General features: G+C 36.0%; 1 protein-coding gene across 1 annotated transcript in view; it reads right to left on the bottom strand.

Annotated features, from left to right (window-relative positions):
• Positions 1–14,608, bottom strand: part of Kcnb2 (potassium voltage-gated channel subfamily B member 2) — a 413,898-nt gene extending 399,290 nt beyond the window's left edge. The window contains exon 1 of the mRNA XM_023561723.2: positions 13,963–14,608. The gene's annotated coding sequence lies outside the window, so the exon portion shown is untranslated. The remainder of the gene's footprint in view (positions 1–13,962) is intronic.
• Positions 14,609–25,337: the final 10,729 nt, after the last annotated feature.

Below are 25,337 nucleotides of genomic sequence, written 5' to 3'. Positions count from 1 at the left end.
CCAATAATACAATTTAGCACAATTTGATAAGATAACAGCAAAGCATTTGATGAGAAAAATGAATTTGTCAATTTCTATCAACAGTTTCTAAAATAAAAATGTGAAAATTAGGAACCACAGATGGACTGATTGAAGCCCTGAGTTCATGTGATTTGTACCAGATGATACAGTCTTGAAATAATTAATTTGAAAAACAGTGTGGAAAAAAATCACAAAAATTATGGTTCCAACAGTAATTGGGAATTTTACTTTGGACCAAGAGAGAGCATATTCCGAAAAAATTGGCAGATAGAGTTCCCGTGGAAAGGAGCAGTGGGTAAAGGATGATAAAAAGGGGATCTTTTTCAATTCTTCTTTAATATTGTCAAGTTGTTCTCCTTTTTTTATTTAAGGAAAAATGATTTTTCTAGATTTGAATATAGTGATATTTAAAACACTGTGTATGCAAGTATCTCGTAGAGCAACTATAATGCAAGAGGCTGTTACTGTAAAATAAGCTATTTAATGGAATTCAGATTTACAATTTGGATTGTCCACAAGATGGATTTACAGTTCCTAGAAGGTAAGGATATTCTTGGATTTGTATCTGAGGGAAAGCCAAAGTTACGATTTCATTTGCTTTGTTAAAATTTTGTCAATGACTATCATTTTCAACATCTACCAAATTCTGAATAATTCTATGCACCCGCTGTACCTATTCCATTTATTTCTGATAATAAGGTTTTTTCATTATTTCTCATACCACCTTGGGATAAGTTTTTGTACTTTACGGATATCTTGAGGCTCGGAAAAGTAAGCTTCTTGCCCACAATGACACAACTGATAAATGCTGGCACAGGATTCCAACCCAAACTCAGCATTATCTAAACCTCAACCATGTTCCTTTTGCTAGACATCGGGAATTTTCTACAAGTGACAGTAGTCTAAAGGTTTCAGAATGATAAATAAATGGAAATATGAGTTCAATATTAAATAGCGCTCTCCTACTATGATGCAGAAGAAAGAAAAAAGATACCAAACAATTCCTACATTAGCATGTATAGACTCTACTATGTTACAATTTTCTTATGGATAGAGAAAGATTGGAAAATGTTTTTAAAGCTCTAAATTTTAAAACACATTTTTCAGTACATAACTTTCAGAAATAATAGTATTATTCTTAGTATTCAAGATTTATAATCATGATAGATTCTTAGAAATATTTTAAATGTTAAAAATAAAGTTATTGTATTTGGAAAGGGCAAATGTCAGTGGACTTAAATAGTCTTTCTAGGATCTATTCAGTAGCCAAACCTCTTGAGCCCAAGTTCTTCTTATTAGATCTTACTACCTCAGCACACCAAAAATAGATATAAAATTAAAACAGTGAATGAGAAAAAAAAAGAGTAATCTATATAATATCGAGCTAAACTATAAATACTGATAAGTTGAACCTAATTATTGATGATTCCTGGCTACAATATATACCTATAATTTCTGCCATTCCAATCATAGAATGGAAAAGAACATAAAATATAAATAAGAAATACAAGTTTAGATTCATTATTTCCTAATTTCCCTTCTCTGCAAAACAGGATGTTGCTTTTGGAGTTATATTTTTAGCATATGTTCTTTAGGTTTGGATAATATACAGCTGAGTATTTATTTATCTAGCACATAGTTGAAGTTTTCAGCCTGATTTAGATACTTTGCAAAAGAAAGGACACTAATTCAAAATTTCAGTAAATGGTACCAATATTTTTTTGAGCTTTTGTGCAGTTCAATCTTAATTTATGGGAATTATAGTCTAAATCACAGTTTGGAATTTTAAAAACACTTTGGGTTTGTATTAACTTTTAAACTCATTCAATAAATATTTGTTAAGCAGCCACTGCCTATGAAGCACTGGATTCCAAATGTTATAAAATACTTGAAGAAAATGGCTCCCTAGATTTAAAAGAAATAGCAAAAGCTCTTCCTAAAGTGTTTTACTTTAGTAAATGTGATTACAAACTATACTTATTATACTGAAAAGCAAAAAGTTTACTGGGCCTGAATTAAACCAGAAGCCAAATTTTAAAAATAGCTTTTTAGTAGCATTAAACTTTTTATGTGCACACTTTCTATAAAGCCTAATGAAAATGCTCTCCTTAGATTTAGAAAAATCCAGGATTCCAAATTTAAAGTGACATTTATCTCAAAAGTAAGTTAATATTTAATGATAGTCTGATTAATAATCATGGTTTTATGAACTGGATACATTTAGCATGAAAGCCCCTGGACCCATTTGTTCAGAATAGAAAAAAGAAGATAGACTATCTCTGTTAAAATGTTACTTTACTATTGTATTTCAACACTCCCATCTAAACATCACAGTCTCATTCCAGGATTACCTCTCTGGAAAGCTTTGTACATGTGAGAAGCAGGTCAAAGAATTCAAGAGTCAGTCAAATGGACACTTTCAAATGGACAAAAAGCAACCCCGTCATCTAGATGATAAATGGGAAAATTCTAGGTCAGTACAGTATCTCACATTCTTCATATAATTAATATTGAAATAATATAACTAATATGAATACCAAAATATATTAATTGATCTCCAACAGGTAACATCATTTCAGAAATTTTGTGTACATGTGTGTTAATGATTTAAATCTAAACTTTTTTTGGTCTGTTTCACTTTTTCTTTTTTCATTGAACTGAACTGATAAGACAGCTTTTGTAAATAAGCACAAAGGAAAAGAAATCGATATGCAAAACAAAAGGAACTTGGTAAAGGACACTGGTGTGTCTGCGTCATTTTAGAGGTTATAAAGGAATTGAGGATACAAAATAGAGAGAAAGAAGAGAGTAGAAAAGTTCTGTTCAGGACAAGTGGGTGTGAAAAAGTATTTAAGGTTTTATTGCATAGATATTAACAAAGATAATGCTCTACAGTTGTATAGTTTTTTGTGTGTGCAGCTCACATAAAGAAAGAAATCCACCAATAAAGAACAACTTCTATGGACAGAAACACAAAACAGTACACTTAGATCCCCTTAGTTGAATGTGCCTGGAAGATATTCATCAGATCAGTGTAGACACTAGGTGCCAGAGATTGCTGACAAATGTACATATTAAGGGCCCACACTGATGGAAATGGATATTTCTAGAATTTAAAACATATCATACTGCTTTTGAAACTTACATTTTCCCATATTAGTTCATGTTAATAATAGTCCTGACCTGCATTATCTCCAGTAAGATAGCCACTAGTCACATGTGGCCATTTAATTTTTTTTTTTAAATTTGTGGCTTATGATTACTATTGGACAGCACAGATATAGAACATTTCCATTATTACATCAAGTTCTACTGGAAATCTTCCTGTTCTTAAATAAGAAAAAACAGTTCTGTCTTTAATGAAGAAAAGACAATTACTAAAATTATCATATTTTGTCTTACCTATATTTCCATACAACAAACACTTCCATTCCCCCCAGTGGTAGAACCTGGGCCTCTATTTGCAGATTCTGGTGACTTCTGACTCTAAGAACATCTTAGTTGTTGTCAAGAAGAATATAGACCATGAGTATAAACATTTCAGGCAAAAAGAACAAAAAAGAAAAGAAACATGAGAAATTACTTAAGTAGAGGATAGCAAGATAAGGTCTACCTCTTGTTAAAAAGAAAAAAAAGGGGAAAATGCCAAGTTACTTAAAAGGCCAAGAAAACAAGCCAAAAGTTCTGGTAAAGAGCTGCAGTGAAATTTAGAAAAGAGGGGTAATGTTATAAGAAATGGTTCTATGGGGCTGGGGATTTAGCTCAGCGGTATAAGCACCTGCCTCAAGCAGGTAGTTGTGAGTTCAATCACCGGTATCAATAAAAAGATAAAAAAAAAAAAACAAATGGTTCTGTTCGTTATATCTGAACCCCTTCATTGATAATAAGGTCATCATCCAATTCTCCTATGAATGAAAATATAAAATAAGTACACACTTGCTAGATACTTAGGCTAGATTTCTCCAACTCTACGTTTTTACAAACCATAACGTTCCGCACTTACAGGGCTGGGCCATTTAAATTCTGCATGAATCTCCAAAGTACTTGCTCCCAAACACCTTTCTAATGTCCAGCTAAGTCACGCTCTAATATCTCTTAGACTAACTTTCTGCCTGTGTGGACTGCCATCCTGTCATGTACTTCATTCTTTCCAGATGTCATGATGTATTAAAAGGATTATCTCCTTTACGAATCATCTAATTCTGAGTGTTAGAAATAGAAAAAGAGACTATTTTTTAGAAACAGTAGTTTCCTATAGTCTCTGCAAAAAAAAAAAAAAAAAGACGCAGGTATCAGAGCAGAGTAAAAAAGTGTATTTGAGGAAGCATGGCAGAATGTCTCAACTCTGCCAATTTAGCACAGTACAGCCCAGATGCAGATTCTTACCTTTCCTTTCAAAATAGTTCATGAGCCAAAGAACCACCAGACCTTTAACCAAGGCAGACTCACTGATTTAGCACTGGAGAAGACCTGGGTGTTCCATATTTGCTCTCAGATAGACTGGGAGCCCCATGAGGGTAAGGACTAAGCTTATTTAACCTCTTGACCCAACAGAGTGCTTTACCTCTGACAAGAGCTTAATAAGTATTTTCTGAGTGCATGGCTTTAAAAAGCTGGCTACAATTTCAAACCAGTTGGACAATATGAAGCTATAAGAACTGCTTCTTTGTTTCAGAGGAAGAAAACTGAAAAAAAAAAAAAAACAAAAAGAAACTATAATGGACTATTTAGCTATTATAGGTAAATTCCCTTGAAGTCAGAGACAAACAAGAGATCAAATAATTCTGCAGAAGGAACTACCTTTGACTTCTGGAGTCATACCCTGGCACCCTGAGACCTCTCCAAGGACATCTCACAATTTCTGGGTGAAAAGATGGGAGAACACGGCTATAAGAAGGAAGAGACCTAACAGATGGCTGGTTGTCTGGAACCCAGTGAGAAATGAGCAGGAAAAAAAAAAAAACCCTCGTGGTGAGAAATGGTAAATAGATTCTAGGAGCAGTGACATCCACCATTTAATTCAAATTAGTTTCATGTCTGTGCCATAATTACCTAAAGTGCTCTGCTAGAGGCCATTATACACAAGAGCCTTATAAGGGACCCTTCAGAGAATGAATGAAGATGTGTCTGAGGAATAAGTCCAAGAGGCCTGGGAAAAAAGCCAAAGGGAAGACAGGAGTGAGGTAGGGGCTAGGTGACCTACAGCATGGCTTAACTAGTAAGTGAATTCAACACACATCCATTCCCCTAGTTCCATTATTTAGTTTAAAAGAATAGTACTACACTAGGAATGTTTCATTGTCTATCTGAATCTATGACTTACCTTCATCAGAGAGAACTGTCACTGCAAAGTTCCTCTTAAGCTAGGTATTCCATTCCCACTTTCTCTGCATCTAGCTGGGAACTGAACTCTTACTACTAGAATGTAAGTAGAGGTGGTTTTCATGTCTGAGCCTAGATGTTAAAGAAGTGGCTGTGCCTTTTTTTGTGCTTTTGTTATCTTCATTTGTTTATGTGATTCATAAATATATTTTTCTGTGACAAATTGCTAATATTCTGGTGTTAATTGCAGTTGACAGTATTTTCCTAACTCATTTTGAAAACAACACCTTGCAGGAGTGCTGCCTTTATAATAATCTAAACAGATAGCTGTGGCCATCAGTAAGGAAACAGATAAGGAAGTTCAGAGACTTAGAACCTTAGTAAACCCTTAAAAAGTGCATTAACTTCAAAGGCAAATCTGCAGCACTAGTGGAAAGGGTTGGAAATGTTAATGTATGACAGTTGCATCTTACTACTCATAGCAGGTCATTAAAAATTGATGACATTAGGAAAGTATTGCTAGTTTGAAAACAGAGACAATGGGGAACAGCCAACATTTAGAACTCTTAAGACCTATAAAGCTGGAAAAACTCACTGTTTCAAGGACAATAAACGCGAGGAACAATAAGAAAAAATAACTTGGAGCAACTCAAGTCCATTATGCCTTCTAGTTAGACAAAATGACTTCACCCTACTATAAATATCTGACTAATAAAGTACCTAACACCCCAAGCCTATTTTTCATATTACTCCAAAGTAACTGGTTACTTTAGTTATGAGTTGCTGAGAAAAAAAATGAAGTTCAAAATTTATTAAATAGGAAATCTAGGTTTAATGGTGCACACCTGTAATTTCAGCAATCAGGAGACTGAGGCAGGAGTATCCCATGAGTTCAAGGCCAGCCTGAAATACATAGCGAGACACTGCCTCAAAAAGAAAAAAAATTTGTATGAATAGGAAAAATCTTGCCTTGCAGTTAACACTATAACTTCAAGGACAAACAGATAAGTAACCATAAAGATTTTGAAGGAACTGCATTGTCAAAGTTACTAAGAGTCAAGGCTGGGAGTTAGCTCAGTGGTGCAGCACCTGCCTGGCAAATGTGAGGTCCTGAATTCTATTTTTGGCACCCCCCCTAAAAAAGGTACTAAAAGTCAAACAAAAGAATATGGGGGAAACAGAGAGCACACAGGAAGGAGGGAAAGAGGGAAGGTGGGAAGGAGGGAGAGAAAGCAGTGACTACAACACAACTTCCAAGCACTATACATGATCCAAGAAAAAACAGACTGATAAAATAATGTAAGTCCCAGGAAAGGCATATTTCCCAACACCCACATGAGATATGGTCAGGAAGAGGGATGGAAAATGAAGAGCCAGGGCTGCCAAAAACAATGACAAGGTTCTTCCAAGACACAGTGAAACTAGGATCTAACAAATCAACTTCTCCCATTGCTGGATCAGGAATTCTTTAACATCTGCTAGGATATCTTTAGCTTACAGGCCAATGACTGTTCATTCTTCCTTTTTCCAAATGAGAACTTTGAATCAATTATCCCAAATCTGATCCATCAATGTTTATGAGGAGGCAAATTACCTGATTTTAGTTCAAAGATTTCCAGACATTGAAGGACTCAATAGCAAGTTGGACTAGGGCTGAAGTTTTCTTACCTGTGGCCAGAGGCAGATATGGTAGAAAGAGCTATTTAGCAAAGAACTGTGTTTCTGCTTCTATGATATAGAAATGTTGCTGAGGGTGGCTGCCCAGATTAGGGTCACATAATTCCGTAGGCAGGTGACCAATGTGACTACCTCATCAACAGGATGAAAATGGAAGCAAGATGTGTCACCTGTTTGGTATGCCGCTCTATATTCAACCTCTTCCACAACTGCCAGTTATACAGAGAATTCCTTTTTATAGTGTCAATATAAAAATTCTGGGGCTCTAAATCACTATACTAGACATGCATGCTGGAGTCTCATGTAAGTGAAAACTGAATGCCTATTGACCACTGAAATAGAATGACCTATTACAAAGGCTCAGATTACCTCAACTAATATGACAACTTTGGAAGACACAGGAGAATGGTGAATGCTTGCTATTGTGTCCTGTACTGACATCTGCCAACACCTAGAGACACTTGGACTGCAAGTGTGTACCATCAGAAATCCAACTCTCCTCCCTTCTTCACTATCCCTATTTAAGTAAGTTCTGGACCTTATTCTTGTTTCCTACAACAGGTTCCTAACTGCTTCCCTAGGCAAGAATTTTCTCTTCTTATAGTACATCTTTTCATCTCAGCACAGAGATTTGTCTCCCATGTTGAAGTGGACTATGTCACTTTCCAGAACTGCAGTTGACCCCAACTACCCGTCCTACAGGACAAAGTCCAAGTGATTTAGGGTAGTACACAGCACCCTTCAAATCTAATCTTCAATCTTCTTCTCCAGTCTCCTTTTCCATCACTTTCCTACAACTGCCAAAGCTGAGTCCCAATCACCTGCCTGGCCCTCTTTACCACACTACTTTGCAAATGCTGTTTCCTCAGATAGAGTGCACTATATCGGCCTCCCTTTCTGCATGGAGAATGCCTACTCATCTTTTAAAAATGAGCTTAGATGTCACTTCATCTGTGAAGTCTTGTCTGACACTCCCACACAGAAAGGAAACACTGACAGTTAAGATCAGATTATCTCTATCAGTCAGGTTTATATAATGTGTCTACTATTAGGATGTCTCCAATAATTAGCAGTCTACATGGTTTGATTTTCTTGAAATTTGTTTTTTGTTAGTCAGCTACTAAACTTACTCTTTTACAAAAAACCTAGAAAATATTTTTTTTTCAAATTAGCCAGTCATGTGTAAGAATTGGATAGATTTCTTTAGTGGGAGAATATAGCTATAATCAGTGATGCTGAATATGCTTAATGTATTCCCTTTCAGCAGTGAGTTTTTTCTTAAAGGTGTCAAGTATTTTAAAGGCAAGACCCATGAATGCAAAGAACCCTGCCATAATTTTTATACTTTTCATAAGACACTTGTATATATGAAGAACTTGCTTCTACTATCTGTGACTAGATCCTAATCATATTGTACACACCAGAGGAATTTTCTAGCAATGTAACTATCACATTTGGAACTTCACCAAGATTTGTTCACCATGTTGGAAAATTATGTCACCCTATAATGCTGCTCATATTAACTGATTCACTACTACAGAACACCCACACCTGCTTGCAGTTACAGTTGTCACACTCAATGAATGTATTTATTTTACTCATATTTCAAAATGCCACGTATACAAATGTCACCAATTTTCAATGGAATATTACCTTATGCAGATTTATTTTTTTATCTTACCCTAAATTATCTTTTGATCCAAATGTACAAATTTTCAGGATCAAGCATCTATTTTAACATGTCTTCTACTGTAGGTATAAATTAGCACATAAATGTTGATACACCTACCATTTTCCCTACTATTACTTTCCTTTTGTTGCAGTAAGAAATTTCAAAATACTGCTTATAAAAGGGGACAGTAGGCCTGACTGAGTACAGAATCATGGTTTTACACATAACTAAGACAAATATATTTTGCTACTCTTGGGATCCTTCTGTTACAAAGCTACTCAGCTGAACAGTGATGAAATTCCACCAAAAACATTCATGATATTTTATTAGCATTTCTTTATCCACATTGATAGATTGTGAGTACACAATGTCTCACGCATATTTATGTCCCTAACAAGTACCTTAGGACTTGGCACAGAGGAGCTCAGTACATCCCATTAAAATGAAATACCAAATAAGAATTCTACGTGGGGAATATGCAGTCCATGGCTCTCAGGATAGAAGTCTAAATCAATTATTCAACACTTCGCCTAAAACAATCTTACAAAGTTTTCTTTATACTGCCTAATGCCAGAGTTACTTGGGTGTAACTCTCCCAATTTCCTGTCCTTCTTGTGGACCTAGGAAGTACCACATACACCTATGCATCTCAAGAGACTCAACAAGAGGGTGTTTGTTAATAAGCATTATTCAGATCAAATAATTCCCCAGGAATATCACTGGAGTCAATGTTTTTTAAGTATCACGAATATTATAATTCAGGTATATTATTGATTAAAAGGGCTTTGATTGATTAGTCTGAGAAACTAAATATCATTTTTAAGGCCAGTTTTTATGAAGAAGCATATGTAAGCTTTGAAGTGAACTTTTATACTAAGCCAAGCGTTGAAAGTTGGCACACAATGTCACTTAGCCTATGAGAACTCACATCTGTGCAAAAAACAAAAATATCAATTTTTCATAAAGATGTGTCTTAAGCATTTGACCCTATGGCATCCTTTAGGCAATAATTCAGATGGTATTTTTCACATAAACAGGAACAGGAGCTGTTTAGAAAGAGCTGTACTTGAAATATCACATACAGTTTTCCTAATGAAAATCTCATGTATAAGTTGATTTATGCTTTCACAATTTTATTAGTTATTTGCCATGTAATAAATTAAATGCATTCTAAAAGTATACTAAGAAGTAAATCCACTAAGTGACTATATTTCAATTTCCATTAAAATATTGGGATTATGTTTTATAGAGTAAAAATATGGGACATACATAAAAGAAAATTAAACTCCAAATCTGGTAATTTGCTTTTATAATATGACACATAACTAAAATATTTCTAACACTATACTGTAATTCATAAAATTTAAACAAAAACTGGGACAGAAAGAACTACCATCAGAAATTTACCCATTAGGCCATCTGTGTCAGGTGATCTCATTCTTATAGTCAAAATAAGGCTAGTAATGCTCTAAGGTGTTACAATTCTGATGAAAACTCACATCTGAAAAATCAGTCTCTAACCTATCTTACTTTAAATTTCTGTTGAAAATTTGGGAGTTTTCTCCTACTTAAAAAAAAGTCATTACTTTTGGCCATTCCTAAACAACCCCCTGTCGTGATAAAGATGCTCTCCTTTCATGAGAAGATGTAGCTCCCAAATAAATCTAGGAACTGCAAACACCTTTCTTATTGTGTTCATGATCATTCTTCCCAATACTCCTTAATATCATAATGGTTCGAGTGGAGCCAGAACACCTGGGTTAAAGCTGAACTTTAACATTTATTTCCCATGTGCCCTTAGACAAATTAAGAAATGTTTCTAAACATTATTTTTCATATCTATGTAATTAAGATACATTTATTGTATCATAGAGTGGTTGTGAGATAAAAATACCATTTACAAAATGTTTAAAACAATATCTAGTTCAACTAAGTGTTGGCTACAATATTATGCAAATAGTATAAATATTTTGATTTATAATATTCTAATTTAACTTAAATCTAAAATTATATATTTTAATCAAATGTAGTATTATGGTTGTTGCTGTTATTTTCTAATAATTCCCAAATGTATAGACTGTGACAAATTTTCATGATGCTCTCCATGAGTTTATCTTAATTAACATTAAATATGAAATTTCTAAATGTGTTTCTGTATGAAAGAGAATTCTCATTGTGAACTACAACTACAACTTTTCAATTAGTAATTCAAAGTTATCTTGAATTGTTTACAGAATGAAAAATCCTTGAGGGAAAGGACTGTCTCTTGTACCTTCTGCATTTGTTAGTTCTGGTCAAGCACTCTTCTTATGCATATTTAATAACTAATAAATGAATTAATGAATGAGTTAGGGAGTAGCTACATGGATTAAATAAGATAATAAAGGTAGGTACAATTCAACCTTTAGAAACAGTCACTTTTCAAGATATTACAGAAGGCTTTAGCCTCATGGGTCAACGGTCTCATGTGCTACTTTATATCTAACAACCTACACTAGCAGTAAAGAGCAAGAACATATATCTAAGAAGCACAGGGAGGAAATAAGCAATAAAATAGAATAAGCTACAGATCTAGACTGTGAAGATACTTCTAGGATATGACTAAAAAATTTAAGATGCTCGGCTGTATAAAATTTATTTTATCACTTTGGGAGTAACAGTGCCATAAAGACTAATCCTTTAAAAAAAACCCTCAGAATTAAAAAAAAGAAACAAACAAAACTTCACATAATACACATTTGTACACTTAACTCCTCTGAAGTCCTTGTGAAAATAACAGGCATCACACTTTTATGCAAATTCCACTTGATGAATGTAATTTTCTAATGATAATATATTCAGGAATAAAGACTATCTTAAAATATCTATTTAGCTTTGAACGCACATAGATTTCTTTTTAACTTTAACAATTTTCCTTAGGAATTAACCTCTAAGAGACAGAGAATTTCCAGAAAATAATTATTTCTTTATCAAAAAATACCCATTGGGGTGGAATGAAGCGTAAGTTTCCTGATTTTCCCAATCACTTGATCTACTTTCATAATATGTATATACACATACCAGTCTCTCTGTAATATCATTTTAACGTGTTATAAACACATTGAAGAAAATACATTTTTCAATGCTCCACAAATACACATTTACAGATATACAGTTACAAATACCAAAAATCTGCTCAGATGTGCTTTTAAGTTGTCAAGAAATGTGACTGAAACCATATCCTGCTCTTTTTTTCTATCTTTCCTAGCATTTTTACTTTTATTATCATAGTGAAAACTATAAGGGCAGGTTAATGTTCACAGTAACTTCATGGCATCGAGAAAGTTTTAAAAGCAAAACAAAGCACGGATGAAATAATAATTTCTATCAATCTCATCTGGATATTCAGTAGATAAGTATGCATGAAAAATCAAACTGTGGGATTTTGTGAAAAATGAATTTGGAAATAGTTTCAACTGATGCATGGATTGTTTCTCTCCAAAAAACGAGAAAAGAGGCAATATAGAAAAGTAAGATGTCAGAATGAGAACTCTCAAAGTGACAGGCCATGGAGTTATTTTCTGAAGTCATTGTGTGTGTGTGTTTGTGTATGATGGATATTTGGGACAGTAACGTAAGGAGAGAAGGGTGAAAGTGAAGGAAAGAAGGAAGCAAAGTACGCTGCCAAATGATTCACTCGTTTCTCCAAAAGTCTGAAGAGTGCCAGACTAGAGAGAAGAGTGCATCAGACAATCCTAGTTGTGATAAACAACTGGTCTGAACTCTATGCAACCCAATGAGAGCAGGACTTACAAGATTTTCATTAAGAGTGCATATTAACTCCTTTGGTGATGAGGATCCTTTCAGATACATTAAAAGGAACATTTTTGCATTGGGCCTTCAATATTCTCAGAAAGTCTGTGTAGCCACATCAATAAGCACTTTATTCACATTACACATTAAAAACACCAGTTCAAGCAGCAATGAAATCCATACACATGTATACAGTGCCAAGCTGTGGGTGAAGCTTTGGTTAATTCAAGGACAAAGAACCCTCTAGATGTCTCAGGTTTTATTCAAGCATCATAAGCTAAGCTTTGGACAACTTTATTCATACATATGCACACACACCTCCTCATACACACACATACCTAAAGAGTGAAACAGATAAAACTTTATATAAGTATACGTAGTTCTGTCTATCCATCTATCTACTATTTATTAAACTATTACCTTCTTTCAAAATCTTTTCTACACTGACAGGTTGGACTAGATCTGACAGAAACCTTTCATTTGCCTATGAAACATAGTATCTTGATTGAAGTTTACAGGTAATAAACTAAGAGCTCTCGGTCCCATACAATACTATTCATTTTAAAACTGTGACACTAAAATGCGTACTTTTATTTTGAGTTGGGCTTTTAAAAAAAAGATTCTGCACAAAATCCAAAAGCCATTTAATGTAAAAATAGAAACGTGAAGCTATTTAAAATATTGAACGTGTTGCATAACTTGATTAGAAGAAATGTTGTACCTGAATGAAATTAATCCAGTGTATGGCTATGCCTACTAAATTTTCCAGTACAATCTTGTCTTTATTATTATACTTTCAAAACACTTGTGCAGTCATAAATATTGCATTAAATGGCATGTTTGTGCAGTTGACCTAACTATTTTTATGAATGGATACCCACAAATGCTCCTAATTCGACAAAATGGATAGCAACATACTATTGTGAAAAGGTTTTTAAGCCTTGAGAGCAAATGAGGAAGCAAATTGGTGTCATTCAGGGCAACTATTCCCAAGTCCCCCAGCAGAGTGTGTTGGAAACAACCATAAAGCTTTCCTTAGAGATCTGTTCTTCGCCCTCAAGAACCAAGACTGCGCACCGTCTGAGGAATAAAACGCATGCATGTCTGTGTTCCTAGGACTGTGCATGCAACAGAGACATCACTCTCCCTACCTAATCCAGTCCCACAAGTGTGTGCATGTGAGTGTGGCATTTACCATCAAATGAACAGAAGGCAACGAGAGCTGTCTCCTAGAAATAAATATTTCCCACCCCTTCCCAGTCAGGCTGCTGGGAAGCTTTTCGGGGGGCTAACACTCAGTGGGTTAAGGTTACTCCAGTAACCTTGTCAGGGTTAAGTCCGCTTTGTGTGTAAGTCCACTGGGCGCCATATGGCAGTTTCCAGCTCCTTTAGCAACTCCAGTCTGGCTAGGCTCGTTCTTACAGGATCGTTCTTACGGGAAGACCCCGCGGAGAGCGGCGAAGCTCCCCGCCACTTACCTAGCTCCCAGAGACCCCGCTCAGCGGGCGGCACTGGCTCGGGCGCCACAAAGGGATGTGGGATTCCCCGCTCCCTCCAAAGCTGCTCTCCCTGCGACGGTCCCTTCGCCAATGATCTGTCGCTGGAACTCCCCCTCCCCTCCACGGAGAGGAGGGTCTCCCCGGCTGGCTGGAGCTCCTGGCGTTTGTTTTCCCCCTCTGGTCACATCCCTGACTCTGGTGCACCGTCTCTAGTAGCAAGGCTCAAAGGAGAGGCGGCGGGAAGAAGCTAAGGCATCCTTTAAAAGAACAATAATCTTCGTGGATCTTCACCCCCTTCCCCGCACGGGGCCCCCATCCCCCTGCCGCCACCACCACTCAGTCAGGAGAGCGCTGGGAGAGAGAAGGAAAAATCCGGCGCGGCTGAGCTCTCCGCGGGGAAGGAGCCGGAGAGAAGACCGCGCCAGCCGCGGAGTTGCCGCTCGCTCCGGCTGCCCAGGCGCGGCGGCGGCCGGCGGGGGCGGCGGGCGCTCGGGCGGACGGTGGGTGTGTGTCTGTCTGTGGAGGAGCGGCGAGAGGCTGCGCGCCGGAGGCGAGGCGGGGCGCTTGGGGGCGCCGTCCCCCGCCCCGCGGCTCGCCGGCCCGGCGCGCACACTCGCCCGCGGCCACCTCAGCCTCCCGCCGCGCGCGCTCCGCGCACTCGCGGCTGGAGCAGCGGCCGCCGCCTCCTCTTTCTCTGCTCGCGCTTCACTTCCTCCTCCTCTTTTTCCTCCTCCTCCTCCTCCTCCCGGGCGCCCGCGGCTTTCGAGGTGGGCGGCCAGGTGGGGCGGCGGGCCGTGCGCCGGCGGGCACCTGAGGGGATGCGGGCCTCGGCCTCGGCCTCGCGGCCCCAGAGCGAACCTTTCGGCCGAAGGGAGCGCCGGTGCCCAGGGCGCGGCCAGGGCGCGGGCGGGCACCGCCCACACCTCCACGGGCGCCTCCCTCTCGGCTGCTGCGAGCCCGGCGCTCCCCGCAGTCTCGGCCCGGCTCCACACCCACCTGCTTCGCTTTGCCGCTCAACCTGGTGGCACCGGGCGAAGGACCACAGCCCCGCGACCGCCACGCTTTCGACGGCCGGGAAAGCCCCGGAGGCTTCGCGGGATTCCCTGCGCCCTTCCGCTTCCAGCTGCGGGGCTCTCCCTCGTCTGGCCCCTACCGGGCTGTGACCCAGGGCCGGCTACTGAACTCTGGGGACCCGGGCGAAGACAGCTGGCTCCTGAATGATGCAGGCAGGCTAGGTTGCCAGAGAAGGAGCTTCCAGGAGAACTGGAGCGCAGATAAGATTGGACTTTCTTCCTGACACTTCTAGCTCTACTTGGGGGACCATCACTAGCCCAAATTACCTCGCTTTTGGCTTGAGGGTAAAGCTGGGTCGTCGGCAGCCTTAAATCTGGCTTCCCACGGGGGCGCTATTCAAACCTTGCCTTGCTTTCTTTGACCATCTACTTAGCAGCTTTACCTATGCCAAATGTCTGCTTAGTGAGGTCTCAGAGTGGACACCCAGCCCCTTCCTCACATTCAGGTGAGGACACGGAACTTGAACCAGCACTGGGCCTTACCACTGTTCGGCTGTAGTGCTCCTTAACAGGTGGAAATAGAGACAACCTGACAGCTATAGGGCTTTGAAGAAAACAAGGTAACTGAAAAACACATATTGCAAGCATATGATAATGTTTAAACTTGGGACCTCAGAATTTCTTTAGTTCAAGAAATATGGAAGTTAAAGTAAGTCGAAATGCACTCGGTTTTACATGTTCTCCATTTAATAATTACTTTTGTTTTAATTGTGATGTACACAGGAATGCACATTCCTTTCAGATTCTCCACACTTGACTTCTTACCTCTTGATGGGCCTTACTTTGTGGTGAGTGGTCTTTTTGAGATTTCAAACGTTGAGGGGGATGTTTGACATGGAAATTGGTCTTTCTGATACCATGACACTCCAGTAGAACCTGCTCTGGCCCTCTGCCGTGCCTCTTTTAGGGCTTCTCAGTTGGGAACACTAGCGAGAAAAGCCCAGGATCTCAAGTCTTCATCAGAGTCTAGCCTGTTCCCACCCCTGGCTCTACATTTCCAGAGATCTGTTGAAGTCCGATCCCTTCTCTGTACTTGCTCCAACCTCCAGGGCAGTTCACACACACTGCAGATGGCTCTGCCGGTGTCCACAAGCCTGGAGGTAACAGTTCTCTATTTTCAAATATTTCTTGGCTTCCCATTAAACAGCATTTGCGCACCTTTGTGACACTCCACACCTACGCCTGTCCTTAAATGTTTATTTCAGGTTTCAGATTCAAATCATTGTACCTTCTTCCAAGCCTGCTTCAAACTTTGCCTCTTCTGTGATCTCTCTCCTTTGACACCCACAGGACAGTGTTTCAGCTCTCTTGAAAGACGCCTATCACTTCCTTACAGGATATATATATATATATATATATATATATATATATATATATATAACAGCATATTTCCTATGTACATATCTTACATTTTCAATGATAAGCTCCTTCGGAGCTGATTCCATATTTCTTTATCATTTATCATTTCTTACATCTAACTCAAAGCCCCATATACTGCTTCAGAGAGATACCTACCGTGTTCCACCCCCCCCCATAAGACCCCCATAAGACCAAAACTTACTTGATTTTTACTCAAAAAATGCATTAGGGCTTATTTTCATGTACAACAACATAAATTTATTCAGGAACAAAAATGTACAGCTATGCCATCTTCTTGTATAACACTGTTATAACTAACCCCTAAATTTCAGCCTAAATTTCTTGCTTCTCCATTTCCTGTAGAACCATTCACCCCAATATTTCATGTCCAGCAATACAGCTGTCTTTAATAAATGAGCACTTCTTGTCCATGAAGTCTGCTTTTAGTGCATTGGCAACACTGCTATCAGTGATTTTATCCCATGAATTCTTCCCACACATCATAACCTCTTGCAGGCTAGGCTTTGCTAACTTTCTCTAAATCAAGTGTGAATTAGGGCCTTACAAGACAGGACTGGCAACAAAAATGATGACAGTTAAGAATGCTGATCCAAACTGGGCATGGTGGCACACATCTGTAATCCCATCATTCAATAAATTGAAGCAGAAGAATCGTTGCAAATTTTGAGGCCAGCCTGGGCTACAAAGTCAGCTGGAGGCTAGCCTAAAACACCTAACAAGACCCTGTCTCAAAAAGGAAAAAAAAATACTGATGCACATAAAAGCGATGAAAAATTAAATTGCAGGACAAAATTCAGAAAAAACTTTGTATTTCACCAGTGCATTAAGTATGTCCATTACAACACATGATGTATTGAATTATGAAAATTCATGAGACACGACCACATCTATTAATTATCAAATGTTCACATTATTCAGGTGTTGTCTGTACTGTGATTCATTATTCAGCAATAGGTCTCCAGCTCATCTCTTCATATAGGTGTCTCTGTTTCCTCTAAAAACATCTACTTGGGTATTTACAAATAGTTATAATTTAGATTATCATGTAAGTAATATCAATATTATTATACAGTAATATTATTTTATAATTCCATACATCTGTCGTGTGTTGCAACAGATATACTAAATGTGCTTGTATGGCTGAAGATATTCACTGTGCTTAATTTTTGGGTAAGACTTGTGAGCATCCTGAATAATCAGGTAAAGGCTTATTTTCTGGTTAGGTCTTATTTTCAGGGAAATACAGTATTCACCCAATAAATATTTATTTTGTAACTTTTGTCAGGAACTTTACATTTGCTAATTGAACAGAATTTGTAAAATAAGTCTAGAAAGATGTCTTATGATTTGTTTAAGTGGCTTCATAATCTTTCATAAATTTACACATGGTAAAAAATCTCCTTACTTTAGTAGCCTACATCAGTATTACTGGTCAACTTGGTAAGAATTTAATTATTTGACAAAATTTGTTTTACATTTTTTACCTTAAATTTCTCTAGATTCAAGAAACCTGAATGAGTGGTCACAAGTCAAGGAATAATTCATCTATCGTGTAACATATGTTATTATCTCCATTTCTGACAAGCTATAGGGCCTATGAATAAATTATATATCCATCCAGTGTAGTGTCCAGGAGCATGCAATTATAAGGAAAAAAAAACTCTGGTGGAAAATTCTAATTTTTCTTACTGAGTTATTCAATGCCCCAATGAGTTAGAATAACCCATTGTATACAAATTGTTTGGAATAGCAGGATTCTTTATATGCACTCCTTGAATTCTGAATGACATTTATGTTTCTTATTATATGATTCCACCTCTTTAGTAGTAGAATTTGGATTTTCTTCAAAGGATAAATTAAAATGATATAGCTAAAAACCAGTCATGTTTTCTGATGGCTCCATAGCTCATCTTTTTTAAACCTTCACTGAGATTTATAGAAATGTTCTTTTTGCTTTTATTTTAATTTCTCAGATTTATCTTGTGATGTGACAAAATCACATTAAAGCAGAGAAATGCCTGATTAGTATATTAAAATACTTCCCTTGTAAAGTTTGATAAGATAAATCACGGTAATACAAGTTTATCCTGAAATATTCCTATGCATATTGGTAAATACAATTTAAATAAAAATGTGTTTCCCCCTAAATTATAATACTGGTATATAGAAAAATATAAGAATATGTATATACACAACATAAAGCATAAAAGTTATTTGCTTCTTTGTTGTGTAGTATAGTATTTGAAAATATTTAGTGTAGCCTGAATAATATTGGCTATATTTTAATTTCTCATTGGAATTTGCATTGACAAGTTATTGACAGAGAGTATGTAGACTGGAATAATGCAGTATAAATAGTGCAGTATAAAGGATTAGCATATTTTTAAAATCTTAAGAGCAAAAGGATAATAATTTACAAGTTTTGGTTAATAAAGAGAACTTGATTTAATTTTTTTTTAAATCAAGTGGAAGAAAGTATAAAACACTGAATAAAACCAAGGAAAAGTAAAAGCACATTCTAAAGAATATTTTAAAATGATGTGAATCTCATTAAAGGGAAAAATATACAAACATGTGAGTGGTATGTATGTGTTTTAAATTCTGGAAGGGGATATATTAACAAGCTAAAAGAGTTATTTCTACTCGACAGTTGGGCTTTATCTGGTATAACCTTGTTATACCAAAAGAAGGATGGGCATTAATCTTCTTTAAACATGAAAATGCTACTTAATCATAAACCAGTTTATAAATAATGACTACAATTTTTAGAAACATAAGAGCAAATACTGTTATAGTTTTTATTGTCATAAAAAGAAAGCAACCACTGAAGAGTAATTAGAGTTAATCATATTCTTAGACCTAATTTGCTTTCATTTACTCATTTTCTCTTCTAAATAAAAATGTCAGAAAATTTGGGTTGTTCTGAGCAACTCTCAGCATCTTAGCGGCCACTAAAATCCTACATGCATACTACAGTGAAGGCTTGAAAAATGAGCCTTTCTTGTGTTTCATTGAAGAGGTAAGTACTATCTCACTGATTCACATTTGACTGTCCTTTGAAGATTTAAAGAGAGAAAGAAACTCCATACTGACTGTATTTGTTGTCATCGTTGTTGTTTTTGGCAGTGGTGGTGTTTTTGTTAATGTTGTCTTAGCACAACAACAAGTTCTTGTTCTAAGCATGAACTTATTTTGAAAAATTGTCAGGTGCTTAAACACATTTTCCTGTCATATTATAGTTTGAATTCACCCTTACATCTACTTCCAGATTGTGTCTAACTAGGGGATCCTCTTTAGGGTGAGGAGTTTCTAGAGGCCAGTGAACTGGAAATTTAAAAATTGTACCGCTTAGGATCTGAAATTGTAGGAGAATGATAGAGCGTGAATTCTTAGTCACATTGGAATTTTATTTTGGTCATGTATTTATGTTGTGTGCTAGCAGTCAAGTTTTACCCAAACCTTATTACATGTGAGGCACTGGACTAAATTCTTTATAGATGTTGACTATTTTCAATCATGCCTGTTTAAAAGAGTCACTGTTGTTACTATTCAGTTAATAATGTAGGTGATTGAACTGTAGAATTTAAATTACTAGCCCAAGATCATACTGTTAAATGACCAAATTGAAACTTTGACCTAAAGTTCCATGTCCTCTTTCACTTCATATTGATGACATTTTTATGCATATTTCACTAGATTATTGCAAGTCAATGTGGAAAATTTTGCATAAAATGTTTTAAATTTTTAGATATATAGTTTAGTTGCAATAAATGTCAAAATTTTAAAATGCAAGCTGCTTGAAGAAGAAAAACTTGTTGCTGATCCCCAAGAGGGATAGACGTAGGATATGAGCATCTTGATTGCTAACAGGTTGATTGATGCTGATCTATCCACATGACTCATCTGTTAGCTGCATGATTGTCCTATGTAGATTTGATCTGACAAGGGTAGACACTTTGGGAATGAGGCATGCTGACACTGACTAGGATGAAGCTTTTAGGCTTCCACAGAAAGGTATCTATAAATCATGGTCCACTCAAAGAACTAAACAGCTTCGGACTGTCAACATACCTTTATCACAATGGATGAGAAACCTGGAGCTCTTAGAAAAAGTGAATTTAAAACATTTCCTGTGCTCAGGACAAAAAGGGGATAGAATTATCTCCAATAGTAGAGGAAACGCAACGAACCACAAGTGAAATAGCTGTACCACAAATCAAAAACATTGTTCTTAGTCCCAGACTTCACATCATTAATAAACAAAAAGTAGATTTAATGATATGTCTCTTCTGGCAATAAGGACCTTGTCTATGAAAAGGCAATATCAGAGTCATGAAAAGCCAGATTAAATTAGTTACCCACAGTCTTTGCTGAGAAATTTCCATGTAGACACAGGAGTCTACAAAGAACTCAGCAAAGCAATTGGGTTTAAATTGTAGCAGATACTATAACAGTGCCTTTTCTCTTTCTGAAGATAAAGCCTGAGTGGACAATACATTCAACAGAAACCTACCTCCAAAGAGACCATTAATTGTAAGAATGGTGAAAAATAATCCTACCATATTTCTTGGCCTTCTTTTAGTTGATATTCTGCTTTTGAAACCTTGGCATTGTCAAGTAGAGGATCTATAGTGTGACAATTATCATTTCCCATTATTAAACTTATGTTTTGATATTCTGTATAAACATGTTATTGTAATAAATATGAAATGCTTTGTAGTAATTCACTAAAATTAAGTAATTATTGAAAAAACAATTGCTATTAACAATGACTGGATGTAACTATTAAAAAATGATTAGCCATGTATGATAAAGCACACACTCAAATATAAGCAAATTTTACCTAAATATATTACAGAGGAGAAAAAGTGATTTAAAAAAATAACTGCTGTTTTGGGTTGCCTAATTACTAATATTTTCAGTTTATGATATTTAACACATATGTTCATTTTGCTTTCATACTCAAAATTTTATTTCATGTCTATTGTATATTATATGTATGACAAGGTAAAATATTGTCAGTGTACATTTTAGGTGTTCTGTTTAAGAGTCTAGTAATTTTCAATTTAAAAATGAAGATTTGTTTCAACAAAAAATTTTAGAATACAAAAACAAGTGACTTAATCTGTAGTTTAAAATACAAAAATTTTAAAAACATTTTAAAGTTCTATAAATGATTATTTTACCCCCATCATGCTTCTGCTTTATATAGAGCTGAACAAGACCAATCAGATTTTAGCATTTGTGCATTTCATCTTTGATTTAGTTAATCACATTGCTTATAGAAAACTAAGACCCTGAAGAAAATCAAATGTCAACTATGGAAAGTCAGCCTGTTAAGTGAGTTTAATGATCATGAAAGCCATCTAATTTGACTTTCTGCTGCAGCTATACAAGAAGTCCCCAAACTGCTCCGCCAGTAGATCAGTCTCATGATACTGTGTTGACAAAATCATTTGTCTATGTAAAGAAGCAAATCTTCATGAGCTGTAGGTCAGCCATGGCTCAGTCTAACACATTTCATTCCATGGCACAAAACAGCTAAACAAAAACTTTCCAGGGAAAAGTAACAAAAGTCAAAACATCCTGCCACTGTTAATGCTAACTGGGGTAGGATGATGAAATCTCACTGAAATTGGTGGATTTCTCCTGTTCCTTCTTGCACTACCTATTTCACCTACCACACTAGAACTCAATATGGTACCTGGTAATGGGCATTACTGGTGCCAGGATATGCAGCTACCTATAGTGTACACAAAGAAAAATATGTCACTTTCATAGGTGGTTTTAAAACTACTAAATGGAATAATAATGCATTTAGTAACATGATATAAAAGAAGGCTAATATAACCCCTTCATGTTCCTTATTATAAGTTTCATTAGTTTAATACTTGTATTCTTATGAGAAATCTTTAAAGTTCAGTATTTTGCACAAAATTCATTTAAAACTTGAAAGGTACTATATATCATGAAATTATTGTTTGGAGAAGAATGTATTTCTATAAAAAAGTGAAATTTCCTTATTAAGACCTAGAAGCACAATAGAATTCCCAGGCATAAGAATTTTCTATACAGTGCCAGGTTATTGGCTTACATAATTTCTGTATTACCCATGGCAATTACCAATAGTTATAGCACTGGAAGCTAACACACAAAAAATTAACAAAATATATGGTTGTTAAATTGAATTAGTTAACTAGTAAGTGATAAGAAGAAACATTCCTCTCTTTACAAACTGTTTTAGTTCATTCCCTAAAGCATGAAAGTCGAGTGCCCATAGGTGTTGTTATTGTTTGGTTTGTAAAGCTATAAAATACTCCTGGAATTCTCATTTGAAAAATGTGACTGTTAACATTTAAATGACACTCTTAAGATTTGACTTGGAAAAGCACAATCAATACTGTGAACTTTATTACCAGAAGAATGTGACCAGATTAAAAGAAGTTGGAAAGCAGTAACACAAACAATGAAAGAGGAAAATAGGAAGAGGAACATTAATGGTGTACTACTAGAAAAAATGAAAAGGAAAAGGAAATATGGAGATCCACTAGTCAAAGAATGCTATAGGTATGAGTATAATATAGAAATAATATTCAGTGCCTTAGAATAGAGATGATAAAGATTAAAAGTAACTAAATTTAATTTTGGGAGATGAGGATTAAACCTGAACAACCATAAATCCCATAAACTTTCCCATTTTAAAGCATCTACTTTTCAAGATATGAAAATTTATTATAAAGTATTTCTTCTCCAGATAATCAAATATTTTAAACCAATTTATAAAAACAAAACAAAATTAAAGAAGGTAATTTACAATACAGAATTATTTTGCTTATACTGTCCCGAAAAAATGTTTATTATAGTTTTTTCCTGATAATAAAAGGAACAGCTAAGAAATGTGATATTTTTCTTGTTTATTTAAATAATATGACATATATAATATATATTCTACTCTTCACCTCTGTCGTTCCTAAAATTCTTTCTTTGGTTTTAGAGAACACCAACTCGTGGACATAGTAGTTCGGGCATTTCATTCCCATATCACTAGTAGTTGGTTTAAGAACATCTTTGGTAAGCTTAAGAATGATTCCCTGCAGTTTGGATAAATCCCAGTTTGTTAGTGAATATTTCTTGGATTTTGACTCCAACCTGTTTTCACCCCATCCTCCACACATATTCCTGAAGTTCTCATCTTTCAGATAATTTCAATAGTCCTATATGTTTACCTTGAAATATGCTTTCATCCTTCTCCAACAATCAAATTTCTGAGAAGTTCAAATTAAATTCACTTACTTCCTGACTTACTTAACTATTATAGGCATAAAGGTTTTTGTTTACCTCTAAACTATAGCATATTATCTGCTATTAATTTATTCCAGTAAATGATAACATTTAAAATTATATTTTTATTGTATATTATGTACATATTAAATATATTGTGTACATATTGTATATTATGTACATATTAAATATGTACATATTGTATATTATGTACATATTAAATATATTATGTACATATTGTATATTATGTACATGTTAAATACTATCTCATAGTTACTGCTTATACTTTCAAAGGTCATTTGCTCCTCTACATGATCAATATTTTGAGAGAAATTTGGTAGAGAAAACATTTAAAACCACTAGATTTGAAGTTATAATCATCTACAGAACTCAAAGTAAGCTCAAAATATTGCAGTATGAGTGGGGAAGTCAGGTTCCTAGTTTGTAAAAAGGACAAAGATATACCCGCTTTGAAAGCTTATCTTCTATGTAATTTAAAATCACATTTGTAAAGATAGCAATCATAGAAGGTAAATTCTTTTCCCTCATGTGCCCTCTAAGTGGCTCCCTCAAATGAGGACTTGGTGGAAATTCTATTTCTTAGAAAACAAATTTTTCAGCTGGGCATGGTGGTACAAGTCTGTAAATCCAGCACTCAGATTGGGGCAGGTGAATTGCTGCAAATTCATGGCCAGTCTGAAATACATAGGAAGACTGTCTCAAAAATAAAATAAAATAAAAATAAAAAAGAGTTGAAAATGCAGATTAATACAAACTACAGAAACCTTGATTGTTAAGACACAGACTATTTTCTTCAGTTAATCTGAAGTAAAACACTGAAACATCTGAACAAAGACTCATATGAACTCCTGCTCTCATTTTAATTTGCTGCATTGGGAACATGTAGAAATCAACCAGAATAGGTACTTGCAGTTGGTTTCAGAGACTGCAGTATTATCTGGGCCTGTGCGACTGCAAGCAAAATACTTTTGCCCACTGAAATTTAGTTTCTCATCTCCAAAATAGGACTCGCAATTCCTTTCTTATAGAATTTCTTTGAGGATTAATGATATTAAATATACAGAATACCATCTATAAGATACAAAGTACATGCATGTAAAATGTTAATAATGGGTCCTATTTCATTGGTTATACTACATTAAAGTTAGATTTGGTGAGATATACTGGATGGTTTATAACTATAAAGATAACTGAGAGGCAATGGGAGCTTAACAATAAAATGATGAAATCGACTCATTTGGTAATATAGCTATGAGGAAAATAACAGTATCAGTGTTATTTTCAGGCAGTGATCCCTGTAATATGAGTTATTTGTGTTTCTTTTTTTTCTTGTGCCACTGCTGCCAGATTTCAAAAGCAAGCTAAAATTCCATAAAATAAAATAATGTAATTTAACTGTTTACTAAATGTAGTATAAGACAACATTGACTGCTGGAAAAAAAGTAATAGCATTACATCAAGTTAATCTAAATCCAGTAGGCAGAAAATTCAATAAAATGTTGCAAAACAAAAGCATGCATTTTGTTTTGAGCCCTAAAGACCAACAAGGGAATGGCAGTGATGGAGCTTCCCTGTGTAAACTTGTGCTTGTATATTGTA

This window comes from Cavia porcellus, unplaced genomic scaffold (genome assembly GCF_034190915.1).
Source record: "Cavia porcellus strain 051 isolate PalLab524CR breed Dunkin Hartley unplaced genomic scaffold, mCavPor4.1 scaffold_10, whole genome shotgun sequence".
NCBI lineage: Eukaryota > Metazoa > Chordata > Mammalia > Rodentia > Caviidae > Cavia > Cavia porcellus.
The sequence above is the reverse complement of the archived record's forward strand: the minus strand, read 5'-3'. Positions and strand labels throughout refer to the sequence as shown.